This window comes from Bidens hawaiensis, unplaced genomic scaffold (genome assembly GCF_021521415.1).
Source record: "Bidens hawaiensis isolate Kalapana, Puna unplaced genomic scaffold, B.hawaiensis_p1.1 tig00012747_1, whole genome shotgun sequence".
In the NCBI taxonomy this organism is placed as follows: Eukaryota; Viridiplantae; Streptophyta; class Magnoliopsida; order Asterales; family Asteraceae; genus Bidens; species Bidens hawaiensis.
In genome coordinates this window covers 509,969-517,859 of record NW_027492057.1, presented here as the reverse complement: position 1 = coordinate 517,859, position 7,891 = coordinate 509,969, and positions in this window count along the sequence as shown.

Below are 7,891 nucleotides of genomic sequence, written 5' to 3'. Positions count from 1 at the left end.
GAACAGGGTCAGAACTGGTGAGGGTTCGGGAGCTGGTGAAAGCTCTAGGGTGGTTCGTTTCTCTCCACCCTCGTTATCTGGTATGACTATGGTTCCTGCTTCTGTGTCTGTGACAATACCGATTACCTCCAGTGTTCCCGTGGTGACAACGTCATCATCATTTGGTATTCCACCAACCACGTTTCAGTTTTCTGCTCCGGAGATAGTTACCTTGCCACCTCCTACTGTTACTCCATCGGAGGTTGTTGCAAGATTTGTTGAGTCAACGTTGGTTTCTACTGCGGGGTTATCTGTTACAATACCACCCGCGGTTACTATTCAGCCTGCTTCTGATACTCCAGCCAGTTTGGGAATACCTCCACCCTATGCTCAAGACGTTTCTCACATGCGTTTTGATTTTGATGCTACCTTGTCTGATTCTGAAAGGATAGCTGCTCTTGAATGGGTAGTTGCTGAACAGTCAAGAATCAATCTAATCCAGACTCAAGCTATCCAGCGACTTGTAGCAGAAAATCAGATCCAATCGTCCCTCCTTGTTGAACACGGTAAACTATTTGATGCTCTAAAGCAGTTCTTAGTATCTCAGGGGGAGACGAGCTGCAAGGGCGACGAGTTGAGAACAAAGAAGAGTCATGATAGAGACGATGATCCCAATGCATCGGAAGGTGCAGGTGGTGAGTTGCCAAGAACTGAACAAACCCTTGGGACTTCCACATCTCAGGGGGAGTCAACTGGTACGGCAGGTGGTTCAGGTGGTGAAAATGTAGTGGTTGTGGATGATGATGATGTGAGTGATGATGATGTGTTAACTACTGAGGAGATTGAGAAGATAAGAGAACAGATTGTGGTTGATAGTGAGATAGAAGAAGGTGAGATTGTGGATGATAGTGTAGAACATGATATTCCAGATGTTGACAAGGTGAATGTGAGTCAAGATATGGATGTGTCAGAAGAGCCTGAGTGGGAAGAACAGCCGAGATGGAAAGAAGGCTACACTTAGTGATTTGTTAAGACAAAGAAGCCAGCGGTTCCAACAATGTTCAAAAAGAGTTACAATATTAAAGGGTATGCTGAGTTGAAGAAGGGTATTATTTGCTGGCTGTATGATGAGCAGTTAAAGTTATTTGTGATTAAGCGCTTTGATGGGATTCAGTATTTTAAGAGGACGTTGAGATCTCTCAATACCTTGCCTGAGTGTGAGGTGAAGGATTTGGCCAGATTGAAATTGATTAACAGGAGTGATGATAATATGGCCAGAATAATTGGGAAGATTGTGTGGAAAGAAAGTGTGAAAGAGAAGAAGTTTGAGTTGTTAAAGCCTCAGAAAGGGAAGCTAGTTGAAGATAAAAAAAGAGGAATGCGAGCTGATGGCAAACCTTGGATGGTGATGAAATATAAGCCGATTCGGTGTTTGAAAGAAGTGCCGATGAAGACAATGCCCAAGGATGTTTTAAAGAGTCTCAAGTGGTGGTACGTTGATAGCCAAACAGCTGAAGCGGTTATGGAAGATGAAGACGAACAGGAGATTCTGAGAGTGTATGATCCCATGCACTTGGTAAATTTGTCTCAAGCTGATTTGCAGGTGCCAAACGATAAGAAGATATTCTACATTCCTGCGTGGAAAGATGAAGCCAAGGAGTACCAGAGGGTGGTCTCTGTCTGTGTAAGACAGGGCGTTCATGCTTGAAGACGGGTGACACGAGATTTTTGGGATTACGACACGAGAATGAAGATAGAGATATGAAGCTACTGCCAAGGGGGAGTCTGTTGGTGCATAATGTTAGTAGTTCAGTATCTCGTGTTTTGTATGTGTCTGTAATCGTGTTAGATTGTTTGTTTTGGTTTGAATATTGTTTTACACAAGTTCGTCTGGGATGTAGGCGAACTTGGAGACAAGCGAAGTTATGACAACTTCGCCTAGTATGTTAGGCGAAGTTGTCGAGGTTATATAAACCTCAACTTCGGCTTGGTTTTAAAAAAAAATAGTTTAAGTTTTTCCTGAAGGTGTATTGGTGATTATTGAGATCACATGTTGAAGTGTTGCAACACAATCGTGTTTATTAGTATTGTAACGTGTGTTTGTTTATCGGTTCAACGTATTATATATATTTTACGCTCGTATCGTATTACGTGGGGATTCCGCACCCTCGTGTTACGATATATTCCTGTGTAGATCCGGCTGGGAACCTTCAGAGGGAACTGGCATCGATCCGCGAGCACAATTATAAACGCCAACTGTAGAAATATTACAACTCGCGGGTCCAAAAATGCGAGTTTGATACGGGAGACTTTGTCTTCCGCAACAATTAGGCTTCCGGACAGGAGCCGCCGGGCAAGTTGGCCCCAACTTGGGAAGGACCTTACAAAGTTAAACAAGTGTTATCTAAAGGTGCCTACAAGTTAGAAAAGTTGGACGGAACTGAGGTTCCTAGAACCTGGAACGGTGCCCAGTTGAAAAAATGTTGCATATAGTACGTACGTTTTCATTGCATGTTTTAGCCTGCGTGCCCAAATAGACTAGCAAAAGCTATGCAATCTAATTTTTGTAATTTGGCTTATGCCTAATCTATGAAAAATTTATGTTAGCGTCATGTAATTTTGTCAGTTTGTAATCCTTTATTGACAACAACGAAGGTCCTACAAAGACACTTATATTATGAGTATAAGACAAAGTGTATCGGATATTGTTCATCAAAAGGGATTACAAAAAGGGAATAATTACAACAAAAAGAAGAAGTTATATCTACGATGCGGCACCTTCGTGTTTCGCGTTCTCGCCTTCAGCGTCATTTTGAGGTTCTTCATCTTCCTTATCAAGACAAAGGAGATCTTTTAGTTGTTCTATTCCATCTTCCTTGTCGGCAAGCTCAGATATCTGCTCCTCAATCGAAAAATTTAATTTATCATAAGTCTTCATTTTTTCGATAAGAATAGCAGCAGTATCTTGGCCGTGCAAGATGAACTCTTCCGGAAGCTGGGCTTCTGAGGCAAATTTACAGCCTTCCTGGAAGCCCATCTGACGGCTGGCTTGCTTTGACGCATTTGGCAACACGGCAACACAATTCCCAAGCTCATCGCCTTCCCGAATATGGTCAATAACCTGGTAAACATAGAAATAAGCAAAATATTTGACATACAACTGTGAAAATACAAAGAGGCATAATTACCTGAGGAACCCCTTCTGCCAACAACCATTTTTTGTCCGCTTTAGCTCGGACTAGTTCCATTTTGAGCCCCGCACATTCCAGGGCCTACTCCCGATTCTTGGAGGCAACAGTGGCGAGGCGTTCATCTTTGGCTGCTGAGTCAGCCTGCATAGTTTTTATCAATTCACCTCATTCATCCAACTGTTTTTGGAGAACATTCTTGGCTTCCTCAGCAGCAAGACGGTTAGCCTTCTCCACCTCCAAGGCATGACGGTTCTATTTGGCTTCATTCATAGCCTCGAGGGATTCTTTCTTAGATTCAGACGCCTTAACCTCCAGTTCATCCCACGACTCATTCATAGCCAGCCAATCTCGGCATATCTCCTAGCTAGTGGAAATAGTATTCGCCAAACAGTAAGAGTGTGAGTTCAATAACTCTTGGCGAATACGGTCTTGCTACCATTTCTTCTCTACAAGAGGGAGGCTTTCCCGCAGATACTCAAAACATACGTCCGCATCGTTAAGCATTGTGTTTTGGCGTAAGGACCAATGCGGACGATGCACTGTAACTTCCTCTTCATGAGGAGATGAGGATGTCTGACGCCCATAGGCAAATACACTAGTTCCCCTTTGATGTTTGCAATGATGAATATTAAAGGAAGGGGACATATCGCGACCCTTCGAATTACCAAACTCCTTCTCTTTGTCAGGAGAGGTATCTGTTATAACAATCGGGTCTGGGGCAGTGTTGAGAAATGATGATGGCGGAGGCGGCGGTGGAGTCAAGCTCTTCAGACCTGAAACGTCTTCAGAAAAGTCTTTAGGGCTACTGTAGAACGACAATCGTACATCAGACATGTGTTTGATTCATAATAATTGACAAATTTGAGAAGCATTGAACTTACCCAAGGAGATATCTTCGGAAGCAAGTTGGTGAAGGCGTGTTTCCAAATTAGCAAGTTTTTGCTTTTTTTGACTTTTTGGACAGAGCAGCCTTAGTAGGTTGAACTTTACGCTTGCCAGCTGCCTTGGAAACACCCGCACCAACGGCTTGAGGCTCCCCCTCAATGTTAACATCACCAACCGTATGGTGATCACCCTCATCACCCGCCACCGGGTTAGTGGTTGCCTTTGAATCTTGCTTACGGCTTAGTAGCATCAACTGTTAACCCTCTGTCGCAGAGTGATGACTCCTCGCTAGATGAAAGAAGTACTATCACCCCGCCGGAGGTAGCAGCAGTAATGAGTCGGGGTTGTAAAATGCCCTCACCTTTCAATACGAACTCCTCACCTTAAGCATACATTGCCTTGGAAACCACTAGTTCTGGGCTGAGAGTGGTGGAAAAAAGAAAGTTACTGCGCGTGCGCTCCAAGATGGGCGCGTCTTTTGGGTCAATTGGACGATGCACCATCAGATCCTCCTCATGGTCCAAGAGTGTACCAAAGACAGAGCCCTCACCTGTGTTAACACGAATAAAAGTTAAGAATCAGGAGAATACCAAGAACAAAATTAATAACATACTTACTCTTGTCTAGTTTCTCATAGTAAGGCTCTAAATTAGGAAATGGCCATAGTCGGCTCATCTTAACACTTACCATCTCCCCCTCATGTATGGGACGCATGGGTGTCGGCGTCTTGGTCAATGTAATGAACCAAGAAAGGTCCTCGTGTGCGGCGGTGGAGACTACCGACATTGCATCATCCGATTTATGAAGAACCATCGTAAAAGGAATAACATCCTCCCGGATCCAAAAGAACTTTGGCTTCCATCCGTATATGCTGCGGATCCACTCAATTCCGATAACTCCTTTCCTGGTGGTGGCAAAGCTATACCAATCGTCGTGGTAGGTCATCTTGTAAAATACGGCAAACATGCCAACAGACGGTTCAACAGAATTCGAAGTGTCGAACTCTTAACATCCCGAAGGGTGAACTTGGGATAAATGAATTCCGTATGTCGTCAAGATAGATTGAAAAAACTTTGTCACGGGTAATCGGAAATTTCCCGTTGTAAAGTGGTCCAGATAGACGGCCATTTTATTCTCCGGCGGAGCAGTGGCAACTGCGCCGTCAACTGGACGTTCAGCCTCCCATGTCGGCGCCAGACCGTATACGTTTACAACATCGTCGTAATATTTCTCCTAAAGATTAGCTCCAACCTCATGAATAGCAGGAGGATTCTTCTTGTCACCCGTCATTTGAATATGATGGATTGGGAAGACGAAAGATAAAACAAAGAAGTTTTAAATCTGCTATCAAAGAGAAAAAGAGACGAAAACAATAGGCGATAAGAATGAAATGGAGATCACATGTGATCTATTTATACACATCGCAATTAATGCGACCGATTGGTTGCCAAAGGAGAGAGATAAAGTGGACTATTAGATGATCGACACGTCAGGCGCGAAAGACGACAAAGTGAAAACAAGCTGTCAAAGGCGCTATGCACGTCTTGTCAGTTATCCCTTGATGTTTCTCTTTCCGCCACGTCACCATAAACATCCAACTTGCAAAAAATTCATATTTTGGATAAATCAAAATATCTTACAAGGATATTATCCCGCGTACAATATAATGGTCACAAGATAAAAAGTTTCCTTCCATTAATAATCAAAAGGTGGTTGCAAAAACATGAAGAAACTATTACAAGTCTTAAAGTTCATATCTATCCTAAGGGTTAGGAGTTGAGGTGTCCTTCGGAGGTATTGGTGGAGTGTTGATGTATATAAAAGTATACATCTTTTTAGCATCAATAATCTCTAAAAACTGCAACTTATATCGTATAATATAGTTAAAATAACTATTTATCATGTTAAAATGTCTTTTCAGGTGAATCCAAGCCTCAAACGAAGAAACGAATGAAAAGCCAAAAAAAACAAAGAAAACAGCAAATCATGGGGTTGTGCTTCAAGAAACATGGGCCTGTGCTTTTGGAAGCACGAGGCTGTGCTTTTGGAAACACGGGGCCGTGCTTCTGGTCAATTTTCAGAAAAGACAAAAAAATCTACAATAAAAGACAAAATAGTGGACAGCTGGACACGGGGCCGTGCTTACCTTTCAGAAACGACAAAAAGAATTAGCACATGTCACTAAAAAGCACGGGGTCGTGCTTACCTTTCAAAAAAGACAAAAGAATTAGCATATGTCACTAAAAAGCATGGGGGAGTGCCTACGTAAGCACAGGGCCGTGCTTCTCACTCGAGATTTCATATAAATAGTGGCTCATGTTGCACTAATTTGGCGTGCCTTGAAAAGAGTTATATCCGGATTTCTCTTATAAAAACACACACTAACACTCACATAGAAGATTTAGTGAAGAGTTTGAAGGCTTGGAGGTTATCACCATCAACCATCATCATCATCATTAAGAAGGAAGATTCATCTACATTTGATTAGATTGTTTTAGTTTAATCATGTGTTTATTATCATCATCCATCCAAATGTTAATCACCATGCTCATTATGAGCTAAACTCTATTTACCATCTAAAATCTATGAAGAAGATTTGTTTTACTTGATGATTATATAAAACATGTGGTGTAGTCTAGTAAAGTACATGTTATCCTACAATTATCTTTTGATGAGAAATGTTTCACCATCTTAAATCACTAATTCAAAGTTGGTGATTGTCAATTCTATTGGCAATCGTTCATGATCGATTCATGTTCTTGAAAGATAGAAATACTTCGATACATTATCGAAACATGGATCCTTATATTGTACTTAGAAATGAATAGATATAAGTTATGATGTATTTTTCTAAGTCTTGGTAATCCGAAAATGGCTTTGCTTAGGATATCATGCTAGTTAAGGAAGTCATATGTTAACGGAATGTGTAATTATAACCTACATAAATCAACCAAGGGGAGGTTGTGTGAGTTAACTATAACCACCCGAAGTTGTTAGAATTGGTATTTGAGAAATCAAAGTCAACCCTAATCTTTCTACTTTATGAAACTACTTGACAACTTAAATTGACATCATTGAGGTGGCATGACATTAGGAAATGATGGACTTTAAAATGTGCATGTTACCTCCCTATTGCCAAAGATGCTCACTTAAGGCTTAAGGAGCTATCTATCATATATTGCTACGGAAAGTTTACCACATGTTTGAATATTAATTATCAATGCTAAAATGGAGTGGATTCTTGATCTTAGATGGTAACCTTCACATAATTGAATTACTCGTTTAGAATCTCTTGTCTTGGTCACCTATATATTATATATAAGTATTTATATTTTATAAAAAGTTCAAAATTTAACCCCAAAACGATTAAAACCTCCGATTAAAGTAAAACAACGATTTATCATTAGAAACATTTGTGTCCACGGATCGATACTTGGTTCTTACCAATACTAATCTACATATACGATAGGTACACTTGCCTATTTTGTGTGTGTTTAGTCTTTGTAGAAATCAATTTTATAAATTTAAAACACGATCTTGTGCAAAAGAAAATCATCCAATCTATCACATATTTTACTACCACACGCGCAAGCACATCAAGTTTTTGGCGCCGTTGCCGGGGACACGGTACGTTTCTAAGAACGATCCAAGTTTTAATTTAATCATTGTCTATAATTGTACAAATTTTTAACTTCTATTTTATTTTGTTTTACCTTTATTTTTTTACTAAATACCAAGATATAAAATTTTACGGCTAGCCTAATTTTAACCTCTATTTACCTTTACTTATCTCACTTTACACTAGCTTACTTAATTTAGACCTTAGTTTAGTTTAA